This window comes from Bolinopsis microptera, chromosome 11 (genome assembly GCF_026151205.1).
Source record: "Bolinopsis microptera isolate Bmic1 chromosome 11, MBARI_Bmic_1.0, whole genome shotgun sequence".
In the NCBI taxonomy this organism is placed as follows: domain Eukaryota; kingdom Metazoa; phylum Ctenophora; class Tentaculata; order Lobata; family Bolinopsidae; genus Bolinopsis; species Bolinopsis microptera.
In genome coordinates, this window is record NC_087082.1 from 13,840,670 (window position 1) to 13,859,106 (window position 18,437).

Below are 18,437 nucleotides of genomic sequence, written 5' to 3' on the forward strand. Positions count from 1 at the left end.
CCCAAGTGTTGAGTCATTTGATAGATTATGTCAACTTTCCTATTCCATTCAGCACAAATTTCCTTTATTATCTATCACAATTCATTCATACGTAAACATTTCAATTTGAACAAAGAACAAATCTATCAAATGAGACGGTGAGGGACCTGTACGAAATGATTCAGATGTGTAATGCAATGTATGTATGTATTTTCAGAAGCAAAAGTTGTTGGATCGTGTGCAAAGTTTCAGGGTGATAAATTCTTAGACTCGATATTCAGTACACGCAACTGAAAACCACTTCCGCAATACTGAATACGATTACTCATCACTCATAAACACTGACCTTGAGCTATGACCACTGACAAGCGTCAGAAAACTCGGTTGAACTTAACTTTTAGGACTATCAATGAGAAAAATTAACGTTTGACAAGTCGCTCAATGTTGTGTTTTAATTAGTACCTGTGATAATAATAGTTACTGTGAACCAAATATATTTTAGCCTTGAGTTTGAATTCCTATTAGGACCCTTTTTTCGAAGAAGGAAATTTAATTACTTGCGAATATTACGCTGCGTTTAGTACGAGCAACATTTTAATTGGCTGTATCTTCGGTTGTGTAGGATATTTTTGACGCGATTCAAACTTACTAACAAACAATACTATTAGTATTAGCTTCCTCCCTGTGACCACGGGTTTTCTAGTACATCCATAAAGTGATTTACAAAATGACACCGAAACCTCGTGTTTCGGTGTTCACTTAAACGGCACAATTGGCGGCTGAACTGTGGTGTCTGACGTTTGCAGCTAGATTGGACTCTGATATTATGTATTAGCAAATTTGTATAGTGTATAATCTTTTAGTGTTTATCATACTCTGCAACCTGGTAGCGCGGCTGACACAAAAACAAAATTTTGGCCTGGCTTGTGCATAACCTAGTAATTAACACGCACTCCGATAAAAGCCGTCTGTAGAAATTCCGCACAATTTTCATTGTAGTCAACGGGCACAAAGAAGCATTACTAGCGATTGTGTCCTTTATTGACGGATGTTACTCCTCTAAATTTCAAGAAGTAGCGCGCGCCGCTTTCTTCTCGAAATGGCAAGTGCTACGAAGTAGCGCGCGCCGGGCCTGATTTACCTGAGGACCCCAGGCTATTATGTTCATTAACCGAATAAAGATTTGGCGGAATGACAGGCTGTGCGCGGCCCAGTAAGGCCTGATCATCAACAATGGTCAATGTCCTTTACCCTCCGACATAATTTGAACATTTTTGTGGCTAACTCATTGAATAACATTTGAATTAGTATGTATTTAGTATTAAAAGATTCAGTAAGTTATCTTTTCATGTACGGTATTGGGTATACACTGTAGTAGTTAGTAAATGCAAACCAAACTTTTTCGATCAGCCACGCGCCGAACCAGTGTTGCATTAGGTAAAAATTGTGTTAATTTTTGAGTGTAAATTAATTTATTAATTTATCACTAATTATTTTATTATAGAATAAAACAATTATTCAGAATAAAACAAATATTATATTCAAATCTCTTTATTCAACAATATTAAATCATTATAGAACCTAATTTGTGGCTTGATCGTTATGTTAGGGCTATTCTGTTAGCTGATGCTGACAGGCACTGCATGGGGCAGAGACTTAGGACCATTACGCTGGAGGCTTACAATGACCCTTTTTGAACCCCATGGCAGTGCTAGTTTTATTATGGTACAAATTGTAAATCGAAGTTATGAAAACGATCAAGTCACTCCTGTTTTACACTATCAACAGCTACTTAAAACAACCTAGATTGTACAACTCACTTTGAAGATTAAACTGTTAAGTGATGAGTGATTGGGCTCATTAAACATTTTAGTAGCGGAGACATGCGGATCAGCTTCTTGAGGTTCTAATAGTTCATTCAGACAAGAAGTTTTATTTTTTCAAATTTAGTCGTTCAAGCTGCCTGAGTTCAGAAAGTTTGCCAAAGGGGCCCAGGTATTCTTGTCACCTTTACCCTGAGACGAGAGAATGACTTTTTTTACCTTTGATTTGAATACACCATGAGTGATTTCAAGGTCGTTCAGTGCCAACATCTGACGGAATGAATTCCAAAGGCAACTAGATTTGTAAACGAAATTGTTTGAGGGCATGGTTGTTATAAGAAGAGTTTCTTTGCCGGGTCTTTTAGACAAACAGAAAAGTTCAAATAGTGCAATTGGTGTTCGATATTAATATTTTATTATAATAAAACACTTATATGTAATATGGTTGTAGGTTTACAACCTACCAGGACGCGCGCCGAGTTGGACTCGTCGACGGTCCAATATTAGTAGAGGCTCTTACGGGCATTGTCTGCTCGATACGTTAGGGACCCCAGATACACCTTACTAGACGTATTTTTGACCGTAGAATCGATTGAAAGTAGATTCAAGATGATTGGACTGATTGTTCTGGGGTAAAATCGCAAAAAACCGATTTTTGGGCCAAAAATAGGCCAAAAAACCATGTTTTTTGATATTTTGAGCAAGTTAATTTTGTTGGCATGTCGGCAAAACTTGCATAAAGATAGCTAAAAGACAGCCGCACAAGATTGTATAAAAATAAAACAAATCCCTCTATTTGTTCTGAGGTAAAAATCCAAAAAAGTGGTAAAAATTTTGAATTTTTTGCTTTAAGTTTGAATAATTTTTTGCAGTTGTATTAAATCAACCCAAAAATAGTCACATCGTGTTTGCCTAAATTTTTCCTTTCCGAGAAGTACCCACTTCATATACTTAATCGAAGTTTGAATATTGTCACTCCGCAAGCGTTTTTGCCAAATTTTCGACGCGCACTACGCGCAAAAGCATTTAGTTGTTATCAATTGGCACCCGCGCGTTCATCATAAATTTCAAACAGCTATAACTCAGCGAGATTATGTCCGTTCTAGCTCATATTTTCACACTAAATAGAAAATAATGTGATCTTATTGCTGACAAAATATGAATATAATTACTCTATTTGCCTTAGAGTAATAGACTGTCAAAGTTTAAAACGCGCATTGGTATAGCACGTGACTAATAAGGCCAAATTTATACTTCTTAACATATTATCGATCCTTAGACATCATACTATTGTGTCCAATTAGCGGTTAGGTCTCTAAACTCGTAGCAGAAAACACGTCTTTTTGCCCGTAAGAGCCTCTACTATATGTATGGAACAGATATTTTACGAGTATCACCCGTTAAGATCTTTTGCGCGGCTGTAATTGGTTCTGAACGATCACGTGAATGCAAATCACGTGCGCTCTTACATCCAATGAGCATTCGCACTTTTTTTCAGGGCCCGAATAAAGATTCGGCGGAATGACAGGCTGAGCGCCGCCCAGTAAGATCAGGCCCGGCGCGCTACTTCGTAGTACTTGCCATCGGGCCAACATTTCGAGAAGAAAGCGGCGCGCGCTACTTCGACGAAATTTAGACGAGTAACATCCGTCAAAGGCAAATCATATAATTTGTTGGATTGTAAGGAATTTAGTTATTAGAAAAAAGGTTGTTATGCTATAATATTATATAAAGCTTTAATAAGACCTTATTAAGTCGGGGGACTGTTTTGGAGCTGGAGAGCGTCCAGAGGCGGTTTACCCGTCTGATTGATCATTGATGAGGTATGTACTCTTCCCTACGGCCGTAGATTGGAAATTCTCAATTTGACAATGCTGGCAGAGCGGTGAATACGTGGGACCTCATAGAAGCTTTTAAAGTAACAAGTGGTTTAACTGATTGAATTATGGATCAGGGATGTTTATGGATCAGGTATGGCATATCCGGTCTTAATCTTGTTTTAAGTAATCGATGTAGTAGAAGCGAGTTATTCCATATCGGAACAAACTCCCTCCGGACGTCAAGAATTCTGACAGTTTTAGGTTTTAAAATTAAATTAGAAGGATTTAAGAAAGATATGATTTCTAAAAGTATTAAGTAAAGCAAAATTAAGTAAAACAAAATTTAAATTTTATTGCTATTACAATGAATAATGATATCATAATAAATATAAGTAGACATTCGATAATAAACTTGTTACATCCAGTACAAAAAAAAAGGAAGCAATTCACGGTATCACTCTCAGAAGAGACATGTTTCATCATTTACCGGAATTGCAACCAAATATACACAATAAGGTTTGGTACTTTATCCGTACATCCCCTTTAATAGCTACAATAAATTGTCTATAAAATTTACATAAACAAACTTTAGAGACCTCAAAGCTCGTCTTCTGAGGAATGAGATTGAAGGATACGTCATCCAGTCCAAGGTGCTGGGCTTTTTGTCTTCCTCTGATTCCCCTGAGTGCTATGAGTGTGCTTCGTAGCAGATCAAACCTGAATCGTGTTCTGATGTGATTTTTGACCTGGCTCTTAGCTTCTTTATTGTGGTCAGCTATCCTTTCAGAAATACGATCTACAAACACAGTGCAGAGTGGGCCCATACCTCCGGATGTTGTAAAAACTAGTGGGACAAAGGACCCTTTCTCTGACTGAAGTACTCTCTCCTCATATAGATCTTTCTTATCTTTCTCATGCGCACTGTAGATTTTATCTAGTGGCTTAAATGTATTGGAGTCGCAATTAGGATGAGTGACCCTGATGTCAAAGAATGTTCTTTCGAATGGTGCATACAGTCCAACAGCTGCTACGTCCAGACGGGCTTCATCCTGGGTGTTGGTCTTCCTGGAGAATGAAGTTGGTTGGACAGGTAGGAGTGCAGGTTCTATCCTTACATCCTTACACTTTGCTTCTTGAAGGAAGAAAGCTGCAGTGTCTCTAATGGCATTGTGGCGCATGCAAACGTATCCACCTAATTTACAATCAAGGGAGTGGTAGACACTGTTTGCATGTCCGCAAGCACATTTAGAGGGCATTCCTTGGATCTTCCATCCATAGCGTAGGCGTATGCTGTCTTGGAACTCTTGCTTGTTTAGAACATAGTTGAGGTCCTTTAGAGGTAATGCTGAAAGCCATGTTGATGCTCCCTTCTCTCTTGCTTGGTTTAAGTGGTTCTTAAGAAGATGATCTGACCCATTATAAAGCATCTTGAACCTTTGTGATAGAAACGAATATTCAAACAATATACACATAATATAGCAATGGCCAATTGGCTGACTATAAGGTCATGGCCTGAACTTTAATAGTCAAGTGATGCTAAAGCAGAGCACAAATATGTAATAAGTTAATAGATAAAAATACTGATTCAATGATTAAAATTATAGCTGTGAGTGTCAATAAATTACTGTGTCATAAAAAAAGGAACGATGTACACGTGATCTGAGATACCAATATCTCAATATCAAAAGGATAGTGTCTAGAAACATTCATAGTCCATGGTGGCAGGTATCAAGTTAAACGAAGTTACACTGACTGGCAATGTATACGATTGCCGTCTCCCTCTCTCACCCCTGACCGCTATCAGGGTGCTCCTGAGGATTGAGAATCTAATCCTGGTGCGCATGTAACACATAATAGCCGCATAGTCTTCTCCTCTCTTCTGGGATAGTTTTTCAGCGAGTCTCTTGTGGTATCTTGTGGCTTGTGGACCCCATCCGCCATTTGTTGAGTATATAAGTGGGGTAAAGGTGCCTTTTTCCACCTGGATGATTCTGTTGTTGTACTTTTTCATTTTCCTCATTTCGTGAGCTTTATAGATCTGTTCCATATCTTTTTTGACATATGTGGGTGAGTTGGGGTGGGTAACACAGACATCAAAGAATGTTCGTTCAAATGTGTGATAGAAACTCATCTTTCTGTTTTCTCAGTTCTTCTTTCTTTTCTTTCATCTTGCCCATATCCAGCTTGGTGATATCCTGGTCTTGTTGGTTGATTAAACTCACAAGATCTTAAGTGAGTGCCACTGAGAATGCATATTCACGAGATGCTATCCTGACAGGATTGATGATACCTAGGCCTCCATATCGAACAGGGAGTTCAAGGATATCTCTTTCATGCTGGTTGACAGGGCGACCGAGGAGGGCTGGAATGAGCACATGCATGATCTTGCTCTCTAGTGGGACAAAGTGCTCTCCAATGTCTGGTATAGTACGCATGTAGTATCTCCATCCGTGGCATATTCCTTTAGTAAAGGCCGAATAAGCCAGTTGTGGTTCTTCTGTCGCTACATCTGCTAGTTGATCAATATCAACTATCCATTTTTCGACTTTTTCTCTGATGTACTCTTCCCTGAATTCTTTTGAGCCTACAACAGCACCAAGATGGCGTTCTCCGGATGTCGTGATCTTAACTCCCAGGTGTTTAAACAGGGTTTCTGCTTCTATTAGCTCTTCGGGATTTTTAACAATCAGAATTGTCTTTTTTGCGTTGGGGCGGTACCCATATCTTGGGCCTATTTCACAGAGTCTATTCCACCAATGGAGCAGTTGGATGAAGCTTCCACACGCAGAGCTGTCGTCAGCATACCACACCATAGTTGTTTCTGCATAGGCTTTCAGATCATCTATTATAGGTCTGGTGGCTATGGAATAAAATTGCATTGCTGCAACATCTCCTTGTGTGTTGCCTTCTTCACCCCAGATGAACTCCCCAGACTTTGAGCCGGAGATGAAGAGCTTTGTCTTTGCTTGGTAGGTATTTTTAAGGAACTGGTGAAACACAGGGCAGGTTGTTGCAACAGTATCAAGAGCCAGCTCTCGGTGTAAACTGTTGAACGCATTTGATGCATCAACTAGGAGAAGGCCTTGGCTGTTTTTGTTGGCAAAGTTCTCGGCCATTGAATGAACTGCGGCTTCTATACCTGATTCAATGCCACTGCAGGTTTGTAGGGAGCCACTTGCCTCCTTAATGTGTTCTTTGATAGTTCTTGTAACTGTTTTTGTCATAATCCTTCGCAAGACTTCACCAATGCCGATAGGTCTGACTCCTGGTCGCTTGTCTAAGGGGATCAGTCTGCTTGCAAGAAGATCACTGAGCATGGTTGGTGCAATGGTTTCAGTGCATAATCTTTTAGTAACATCGGCTATGGCTTGAGCTAAGGTATCATTGCATTTTCCATAGCTCTTTGAGCATAGAATGTGTTTCCAACCGTCTGCATCAATGAGAGTGGGGCCTCCTGATCCATGGGTGTTCTTGGCAGCAGCTTTGATGGCTTCACTGTCAATTTCTTCAAACAGTACAGGTTCTATGTCAATTGTTGGATGTTTCTCTGGCCCATCACGCTTCGTTGCAGGAGGGTGTTTTTCTCGCAGCTGTTTGATTGTGTCATCATTAATAGGAAGAATGCCTGTTCTCTTCTCATTGTCTATTAGTCGTGTGGCTTCTTTTACTTTACCCTGGAGCATTCTCCGGCAGAACGCCTTCTTTTCATTGAAATCTTTAGTAACATTTATCTTCTGAAGGCGGCTCTGTATCATTCTACATTCTGACAACAGTCCTTCTATGTCTCCAACATCCCATTTCTGAAGCCTGGAGATCAGATATTTGTTGTTCTCACGGGCTTTGGACCTTGCTGATGGTTTCTGAAGGAGCAGAGGAATAAATATCTGAACAAGGGAAAGTGAAACTTTCTCCCATACGGAGTCAGGGGTGAACATAGTGAACAGTCTGGTTAGCTCAATGATGAAATCTTTGCCAGCCTTGCCACGTGGAAGTCTCATTAAATTCTTATCCCAGGTTATTATCTCTGCATAGACGCTGTTGATCATACCAGTAATGGCTTCCTCGCTATCCATCTCTCCCCAAATGAACTTGCTTCTATCCATCTTGCCAGTTTTCTTGCATTTCAGGCATATCCACTCGGTTGACTCTTTCCCTATCACATCATATTGTTTAATTGATACTTTGGCACATGAAATGTGAAACCATATGTTGCATTTTCCACATTCAACCCATCTGGCTGTTCTATTGCCATCTCCTTTATTGCAGATTCCACATAAATCCGATTTTGCAGTGACAGGGTTTTCTTCTACCTTATCTGATTTGAGTCTTTCCGATTTGATATATTCTTCTATTTGAGTTCAACCCATCCAGTACAACCCAAGATGTCAGCCGACTTTTTTGGAATGTTTCTAATGAAGTTTTAGTAAGAATTGAGGGAGCCAGTTATGTCACTGAGCCAGTTATGTCACTGAATCAGTATTTTTATCTGTGCTCTGCGTAATGCATCACATGAATCAGTTTTTAATCTATTAACTTATTACACATTTGTGCTCTGCTTTAGCATCACTTGACTATTTAAAAAAATTGTTTGTTCAGGCCATGACCTTATAGTCAGCCAATTGGCCATTGCTATATTATGTGTATATTGTTTGAATATTCTTCATTTTCGTTATGTCAGTAATAAATAAAATAACTATTATCTTTTGTTCCATCCTCATGTGGCAAAGAATCGTTTTATAAATCTTTATTCCACTGGGAAGACTTTAAAATAGGATAATGTTCTTGATAAAATTTTTAAAAATATTGTATTTGATAAATAATTAATGTTGGTGGGAAATGTTTATTATTTATTTTTTCACATAGTGCGATGATACTTTGTAGACATGAGTGATGATGTGATATCATAAATTTTACTCTACTTTACTTTACTTTATTAAGACATTAATTCTGCCCTCCTTAAATTGAAAGCTGCGAACACATATAGATCATTTTGTGGTGTTGCCTGTATTTACTACATAATGATTGTATTCTATTGAGCTACGACATCATACCCTGTTCTTCCTATAGCACCTCGAGGCCCATAATTTCCCTGACGCTGATCTCTTTCGGCAGTATCTAGATAGCCCGACCCGACCCCTGTCTGTGTACAACTGTCCACGTACAACTGTCCACAGACAACTGTCCACGGACAACTGTTCACGGACAACTGTCCACAGACAACTGTCTACTAAATCATATTACTGCATAATAACAGTATCCCCTGAATCAAGCAGGGTTCACATCATCGCACGCGAATTTCAATCAGCGGTGGTGTCAAGGCTTACCAAACGATTAAGCAACCTTACGAGATCAGTTCACATCATGCAATATATAAAGATTAACTTTTATCAGACTGCATCAATCATTTCTATCATCAACTCCTTCTTGAACAACTACAACTATGGTCTCAGAGAAAACAGTATCTCCAGTCAGACACCGCGTTTTCTGACAGTCCCGTCATCTGTGATATCGTAATGCCAGCTAGTCCTTTTATACTCAAACAGAACAGCAACTGTAAAAAGGTCTTGAGAGCGAGCTTCTTTTAATACTTTCAACACTACTATATAACAAATAATTTGAGTTCAGGGATGGTAACCAATGACGGGCAAACGGGGCACACTGATAGTGCCCCAGCCAGTAGAGAACATGTAGAGACGAATGAACAAGCTGAAGAAGAACGTACTAAACCTGAAGAAGATTGTTTCTGCAACGAACACATTGATGATTTTTTTTTTATTTGGGTGCTCCTATAAATGAAGAAAGAATATTCAAACAATATACACATAATATAGCAATGGCCAATTGGCTGACTATAAGGTCATGGCCTGAACAAACAATTTTTTTAAATAGTCAAGTGATGCTAAAGCAGAGCACAAATGTGTAATAAGTTAATAGATAAAAATACTGATTCAATGATTAAAATTATAGCTGTGAGTGTCAATAAATTACTGTGTCATAAAAAAAGGAACGATGTACACATGATCTGAGATACCAATATCTCAATATCAAAAGGATAGTGTCTAGAAACATTCATAGTCCATGGTGGCAGGTATCAAGTTAAACGAAGTTACACTGACTGGCAATGTATACGATTGCCGTCTCCCTCTCTCACCCCTGACCGCTATCAGGGTGCTCCTGAGGATTGAGAATCTAATCCTGGTGCGCATGTAACACATAATAGCCGCATAGTCTTCTCCTCTCTTCTGGGATAGTTTTTCAGCGAGTCTCTTGTGGTATTTTGTGGCTTGTGGACCCCATCCGCCATTTGTTGAGTATATAAGTGGGGTAAAGGTGCCTTTTTCCACCTGGATGATTCTGTTGAACAAGTTGTACTTTTTCATTTTCCTCATTTCACGAGCTTTATAGATCTGTTCCATATCTTTTTTGTCATTGATGATTCTCTATGGATCAGATGTGATTGGTGCAACAAATGGTGTCATATTGATTGTGTTGGACTGACAGGACTTGACAAGGATCAGGTGCTTTTGATCAAAAAATATAAGTGTCCACACTGCATTGTCAATGCGACAACAGTGCTGATTAAGTTGAGTGAAACCATTAATGAAACGGTTACCAATGCTGTTAAAAACAGTCTGCAGAACGCGTTACCAACAGCAATGGCTGCTGTCAAAAAAGATATAGTCAATGAATCATCCTCAAAAGTGAAGAGCTACGTTGATGCAGCAAAGGTTGACCTCCAGGCAACTATTAGTGACAAGCCACCAACTCAATTAGTGAAGGCAACAGTCCAACAAATTGATGCTGACAAGATCGAACGGATCAAAAGAGAATGTAATGTGATCATCAGACACGTTCCCGAAATGGCTATCAAAGAGAACAGATCTCAAAGCAATGATCTCAAGTTTTTACATGAAACCTGTGGCATGGAAGAAGACGTGATTGTGTCCTGTTTCCGGGCAGGTAAATTAACTGAATCTGGTGAAAGCAGGGAACATCAACCTAGACCGCTGATTGTAAAACTAAAATCAAAAGAGGCTGCATTGCATTGGAGTAACTATGGTAAAGGTTGGAAGATAGAAGTGGATTCTGAAAAAGCAAAGAAAGAAGTTTATTGGATCAATCAGGATCTGAACAGAGCTGACAGAGATGTCCAATTTTTTGTGAGACAGGAACGGAGAAAGCGACTTGCAGAGAAAGCAAAGATAAAGAATACCTAAACCTTAAATTGTTTTATAGTAACAGTAATAGTTTATATAACAAGTTTTGTGAATTGAGAAATGCTGTTTCGCTGTACCAGTCTGACATTGTTTGCATAAATGAAACTCATTTTAACAATGAAATTATTGATGCTGAAATTAGCATACCTGGTTTCAAAATATTTAGAAAAGATAGAGATTTTACAGTTAATGAAGAAGTAGGAGAAAGTTCTGTTAGTAGTGGTGGAGGCTGTATTATTTATATTAAAGACTCTTTGAACCCAGTTGTCATAGATTGGTTTAGGGTCACTGATTCGATTGCTGTTGAATTCGATAGCAACATTGGTAGGGTAAATATTGCATGTATTTATAGATCAATGTCTCTTTCTAAAGCGCAGAACAATGCGATGACCAAAATGATTGCAAAACTAGCTGTTTTTAATGTTGAATCAATCCTAGTTGGAGATTTAAATTTACCAAATGTATCTTGGCTTAGTGGAACTGTTAATGCTCCTTTAGGAACAAGTAATAAGAGTTTAATTATAGAAAAGAATTTTATGGAATGTGTACAAGACAATGGCTTGGTTTGGTATATCACAGATGAAGTTACCAGACGTAGAGTTGTCAGCGGTAAACTTCAAGAGAGTACACTAGATCAGGTTCTCTCTACAAACGAAGCTATTGTCAATGAAGTAATGATTGTCTCCCCCTTGGGGAAGAGCGATCATGTTTGTTTTAATGTAGAATTAAATCTAAGTCTTAGTAACAGTAAGCAAGATGATGAGGCTGCAAAGGAGCCTAGAAAGCTATGGGGAAAAGTCTCTGGCAAAGAATTGTTACACAGATCATCTGAAATTGACTGGTCTTTTAGTGAAGGTACTTTAACTTCTGAAGATATGTGGAGTGAGTTACACTCAAAGCTTAACTTAGTATCTGATATAGTTCCGACGGAAAAGAACTTTAAATGTGAGCCTTGGGCAAACTCATCCTTAAAAAGATGCAGGAAAAAGACAGATAAATGTTGGTATTATATTTTTGATAATAATCCTTCTTCTGAAAATCTTAATGTTGCACTGAACCAACAAGGACAGTTTGATAGTAAGTCATTTAAATGTAAAGTTAATTATGAAAGAAAAATTACACAGTGTATGAAATATAATACGAAGCCATTTTATGCATATTTAAGAGGGAAAAGAGTGTTAAAAAGTTGTGTATCATCCCTGGAAAAACCGGACGGATCTTTGACCAAAAGTAATTTTGAAACTGCCGAAGTATTGGCTGATGCTTTTGCTTCAGTTTTTGTCAAAGAACCAGATGGACCTTTGAACAGAGAATGTTATTTTATTGCGGATGAGTTAAACATTGAAAATATTGAGATAACAATGGATGATGTTGGCAGAGAACTGAAAAGAATTAATATTAGTAAAAGTAAATGGCCAGATGGCATTCATCCTAAATTATTAAAAGAACTTGAACATAATTCAAGTTTTGTTTCTGCTGTGACTAAATTATTTCAAACATGTGCTTCAAGTGGAAAAATTCCAGAACAGTGGAAGACAGCAAATGTTACATCTCTTTATAAAAAGGGTAGTCGGAAAGATGCCCTAAATTACAGGCCAGTGTCACTTACATGCATTTTATGTAAATTATATGAAAAATTAGTAAGGAGGCATATTATGAGTTTTGTTAGTAAGAAGATAAATCCAAACCAGCATGGATTTGTAGAAGGTAAATCTTGTTTATCTAATCTATTAGAGAGTGTAGAATGTATCATCGAACTATTAGAGGATGGTGCACCCGTAGATGTGTTTTACTTAGATTTTTGTAAAGCATTTGATAGTGTTCCACATCATAGACTACTTACAAAAATGAGAAATTTGGGTATAGGTGGTAACACTTTAGATATTGTGAAAGACTTTTTATCTGGAAGAAGATTTAAGACATTCGTTGGTGGAGCATATTCCTACCTTCGTGATGTTTTATCAGGCGTCCCACAAGGGTCTGTTTTGGGTCCTTTATTGTTTGTCATTTTTATCAATGACTTGCCTGATTGTATTAATGGTATATCTAAACTGTTTGCAGATGATCTTAAAGTTATTATGGATGCCAATGACACTGAAAGCACTTTCAATATGTTAGAAAGCTTGCAAAACTGGCAAAATGTGTGGCTGTTAAAGTTTAATCCTAGCAAATGCAAAATAATGCATGTTCCATTTAATGAAAATCCCCTTCAAGAATATGTATTTAGTGGTATTACACTTGAATGTATTGAAGCAGAGAAAGATCTTGGAGTTTTAACTTCTTCAGATTTGAAATGGTCGAAACATATTAAAAGTTGTATCAGTAAAGCAAACAGTATGATTGCATGGGTTACAAGGAATCTCATTATAAGAGAAATTAACGTTATGAGAAATGTTTATAAAACTATAATAAGACCCCACTTGGAGTATTGTGCTCAGTTGTGGTCTCCACCTGCCTGCCATGGGAATTGGGCTACTATCATTGAACTGGAAAATGTCCAGAGAAGGTTCACACGCCTTATTGATGATATTGGAACACTTCCTTACAGTGAAAGGTTGGATGCCTTACAGATTACAACACTCGCAGAGAGACGGGTTAGAGGAGATTTGATTGAAGCCTACAAAATTGTAAATGGATTGGTTGAGTATGGAAAAGATATTTTCAATTTAAGTAGATCGGGAGATAAAATTGTTAGCACTAAATCTAACAATATTGATAGAAATATTAAAACCTTGTCTAATAATTTTTTATCAGAGCGTGTTATCAGCTTTTGGAATAAATTACCATCATTTGTTAGAAATTCAGTGTCTGTTATTGATTTTAAAATTAATCTAGAAGAATTTAAAAAGACTAATAATTTAGTAGACACAGGCAACTTTTGGGAAGTGTCAAATATAGTTTTAGCAAAAATAGAGGGTGTAAATTATATCGAAAAGAAGAAGCAACAAGTTCAATATTTATATAAAAACCCGTGTGTTGCCAAGAGAAAGGGAATAAATATCTCATGAACTTGTTTTTATCTAATTTTTTTATTAACGGTTTTTTAACATTTTAAACTTTTTAAAAAAACTTATTAATTTAATTTCTACTATAATATGTAAATAAATTATGACAATTATGTTAGTTATAGAATTTGTTTGTTTTTTAATGACGAAGGCTGTGAAATGTTCACAGTTCTGATAATGAGGAAATCAGAAAGAATGTTTAAAACTAGTGATGATGTTTATGTCATTATTCTTAATCTAATCTAATCTAATCTAATCTGTCCAGAGAGGATGCTGTCTGTTCTGATATTCTTGTACTTCTTGCAGGGGGAGCAGCGCCATGTCAGTCCATCTGGAGACTTCAAGGACGAGCAGGGAACCAGGGAAATAGATGCGTTACACATGGAGCTCTTTAGGAGGTTTTTCTGGAATAGGAAGTCTCGAGCATTCTCTAGGGAGGCCGTGGGTCCATTAATTTCGTCCATTAGACAAAAGAGTACCATGTCAGGAATTGGAATAGTTGTTGTTGATGATGGCAACTGATAATACTTCACCAAAAACGAACGACTTATATACCACATTTAAATCGTAATCATTTATTTCATTGAGCAATATGCTACGCTACAATCAACTAATCAATCCTATTCGTAACTAATTATATCCGAGAGACCACATTTGAATCGTAATCAATAGTTTGATCCAGTAATTTACTATGCTACAATTAATTATGCTAGTCGTAACTAATTGCATCCAAGATACCATACATACCATTCAATTTCATAAGATTTGCGGTCATATGATCTGGTAGACTAGACAGGTGTCCGTGGACAGTTGTCCGCGGACAGGGGTCGGGCTATCTAGATACTGCCATCTCTTTCACCTCCAACTTTCTCGTTGACCTCCACCAAACATTTGGTTCTTGCTGACTTTCATCTTAGCATCAACAACATATCTCAAATTTTGGTAATCTGACACCTCTTTATCATCAAAATCTCTTGCCTTCGGCGCCCCTTTATTCAACACATATACTCCTTTTACCTTAGGTCCACTGCATGTAATAAACAAACCTGGGCATATTTATGGCTTTTATTGTCCTCATCCTCTCGTGAGCCCTAACCCCATGGCCATGATATAGTACTCTAGATCATCTACCCAATCACTTTACTCCATTCCCTTTGTGAACACTCCCATCCCCTTGTCAACCATCCTTGTCGCTAATGTATCTTTGTACACGAGTGAGGACTGCATTATATTTACTATGGGAACAAGCCCCTGAAGATATATTATTATTAACCAGAATTAGAATAAGACCAATACAATAACCTATCAAAAATTTACTCTTCAGTAGTTCACAATGATCATCTTTGGTTTCATCCTTATGTAGCTAAGAAACGTTTTATAAATCTTTACTCCATTGGGAAGTATAAATGAATTACATTTTTTTATGTTGTTGTTATTCATGATTTATATTTGATAAATTATTACTTTTAAATTTGATGGAGAAATAGTTACTGTATATTTTTCCATGTAGTGCGATGATACTTTGTAGACATTAGTGATGATGTTATGTCATAATTTTTACTTTACATTACTTTAATACGTAGACACATATTTTTCAGTTTTCACATATTATGCCTTGCGTTCCTAAGATATTGCGCTACAAAGTTCCAGGTCACAGTGGGCTGTGAGTGGGGGTCATGCTAGCATAGGGTATTTTAGACCATCACACATGCCCCTAACTTTGTTTCCAAGGTAATTTGGGTACAAAATACGATTCCAATCATTTACAGGGCCCAAAATGTCTTAGAAAAGTTTTGGGCCGATTTTGAGCTCTCCTGTAGTCCAAAAATAGGAGGCTGATCCCAGGAAAAGTTGTTTTTAGAGGTTTAATCAATTTTAAAGCTCTTCTATGAACTGTAAACGAAAGACAGCTATCTTAGAAACTCAAATCTTTTTGAATTATGAAAAAATATTGATCAGAACAAAAGTTGTGCCCATTTATATGACCAAATTTTTCTGAAACACCCAAATTTTTCCTGTTATTTTCAAAAATTTCGTTTACAATCACGATTTTTTTGGATTTTTATCAATTTTAACTATAATAATTGTGATATATTGATTTTTCATCCATATGCTTCTAGTATAGGATGCAAAAAACGCCACAAACATGGAGAATAACTAAGATATGTCAATTTAATAGCAAAATTGAGCTCATAAATTATCTAAAAATGCAGCAAATTTGACCCAATTTTTGAGTTTCTTAATTTTTTCTTGAAAAAAGCCCAAAGTAGCCCAAAGTGATTCATATTGCATCTGATTGGGAATTGTCTAAGCTTTCTGATGATACCATGCATTATAGCGAACTATTGCAAACTAACAACGATTTCTGTCGTTAAATACCCCAAAAATTGCCTAAAATACACGCCATAAAAAAGGCGCGGTCAAAAATCAGGTGAAAATGTTAAAGTCACACAGTTTTTTTGATGGCTGAGTATTCTTAAGTACTATACTGTATTTCAATTATTAAAAACTGCCTTAATCAGGCATTTTAGCCCAAAATATGAAATATTAGGCAATTTTTGGTTGAAAAATGCAAAATTTCTTGACAGTGAAAAATGCTATTTTTTCACGCGACGCCATTTTGGCATCTTACAAAGTTTTTAATTAAGGTTTTTTTGCATGAAATCGGGCTAGCTTTTTACAATAAGAAAAGCTTATTTTCAAAGAAATTTAAGAAAGTCGATTTTAAGCCTATGCTAGCATGGTAGCCCACTGTGCAGGTTTACCTGTAATTACTAGTAAAACTTAAGACTTTCTCTTGAACATAGTGTAAACCTCAACTTTTGTAAAAAATCTAGCCACACCGTACCCAGGACCTGATTTTTTTATATATATCCTGTCATCACTCCTGGAGTAATGGATATTATATGTTTATTTCACTAAATATAATAATCAATAAATTAGAATAGAATCTTGTCTTTTTTCAGCTCACTCTTCTGAAACCTCTTCCTCTATATTCTCAACCTCATCATTAACTTCCTCATCTTCATCATCAACATCATTACCCAGGACCTGATACTTTATTATTAAACCTCTTGAATGTGAAACTTAGAAATCTAGATATACTTAACTGCAACTCATTTAATGGTAAATTGTATTTTGACGGTAGGACAGACATAATCATGATTTACAATATATTTACAGAATACTAGGCTAAGTCCTTAAAACTGTGCCAAGAGTCAAGCGTTCATGCTGCACTATCATCTGCAAGAATTGTCAGATACCTATTGTATATATCTCGTGATAGGAAAACAGCCAGAACAGCTAAATTTACAGTCATATAAAATAGGTGTCTACTGTCTATGATAAAGGTGATAAAATGTCTAATGGTAAATTAGATACAAACGGGCCCTCATCAAATGCAATGCAATGTTAAGTGTAAGTCACTTCAAATATAGCTATTATGCTTTAATACTGACCCCCTCCACTCCAGTAACATTTATGAACAGTCCCTAATTTGAAATCCATTTCATAGGAGTATGATATTTATTAGCAAAATGCTCACTGAAGCTTAAATTAATTAAAATATCATCTAAACTTCAATAATTAATTGGAGCAGATACAGTTCAGTTGACCTTGCATACATATATTACATGCCCGATATTCCTAAATATTAATATCTATTCAGGTAAAGAACATGTCATTGGCTGCACGGTTATTAAAGAGTGCATTATGTACAAGGAATTCAGTGATTTCATCTCCGCTCATACAATCCCGCTCCTTAAAACAGACACATCATGCCAAACTACTTTGCCATGGGTGTTACTTTGCAGTGGATCACAGGACAGACAACAAGTTTGTTCTTTGTAAGGTCAACCCTGGCCACAAGCAACAGCAGAAAAACAACATTGATTACAGGTTGAGAAAGAAATATTACAAATGGGGACTGCAAGACTTGGGAGCAAGTGAGCAATACGTTGATGCAAGACTTGGTGACACTGGGTATAATAGTAAAGATAAATTTCGAAAACTCAAGAACGATCACAAATTTGATACCTTGAAGGAAATCAGCAATAAAGCTAAAGAACTAAGCTCTGGAAAATTAAAGGAATTGGATTGAATATTATTATTAGATTGTTTTGAGAAATGTTTTAGGTATTTTGTAGCCAAATTTTGCTATGATGCTATAGTGATAGATTGATGTGGATTGTGGATTTAAACTAAGCCTGAAGTGCACTCTTTTGTTAAGGACTGGGGTAACTGACACAGTTTTAAGAGTTCTAGAAGATCAGTTTTCATGATTTTATTGATCTCGGCTGCCAAAGCTAAGCTAAGGCAGCTCATTAATTGATGTATATATAATACTTGATTTAATTGGAAATGAAAGGCCTGTAATGATGCATTAGAGTAGCAATTATCGTGGAGTTGTCTAACTACCTACAAAAAGTGAGAGATGATGTGTCGTGTTTCCAATTAGGCCATGATTTGATAAGCTAGTATAAGTTTTCTAATTAGCTAATCAGTTAGTTAATAAGCTAATAAGCTCGTTTTTACATCTTCCAAGATAACCTGCTTTTAATAGCATTGTTTCAACAGTTAGTATTTCGGAATTCT

General features: G+C 36.8%; 1 protein-coding gene across 1 annotated transcript in view; it reads left to right on the top strand.

Moving 5' to 3' along the window:
* The first annotated feature begins 9,211 nt into the window (after positions 1 to 9,211).
* LOC134823481 (phosphatidylinositol 3,4,5-trisphosphate 3-phosphatase and dual-specificity protein phosphatase PTEN-like) overlaps positions 9,212 to 18,437 on the top strand; it is a 57,730-nt gene continuing 48,504 nt past the window's right edge. Inside the window, exon 1 of the mRNA XM_063834957.1 lies at positions 9,212 to 9,240. The gene's annotated coding sequence lies outside the window, so the exon portion shown is untranslated. The remainder of the gene's footprint in view (positions 9,241 to 18,437) is intronic.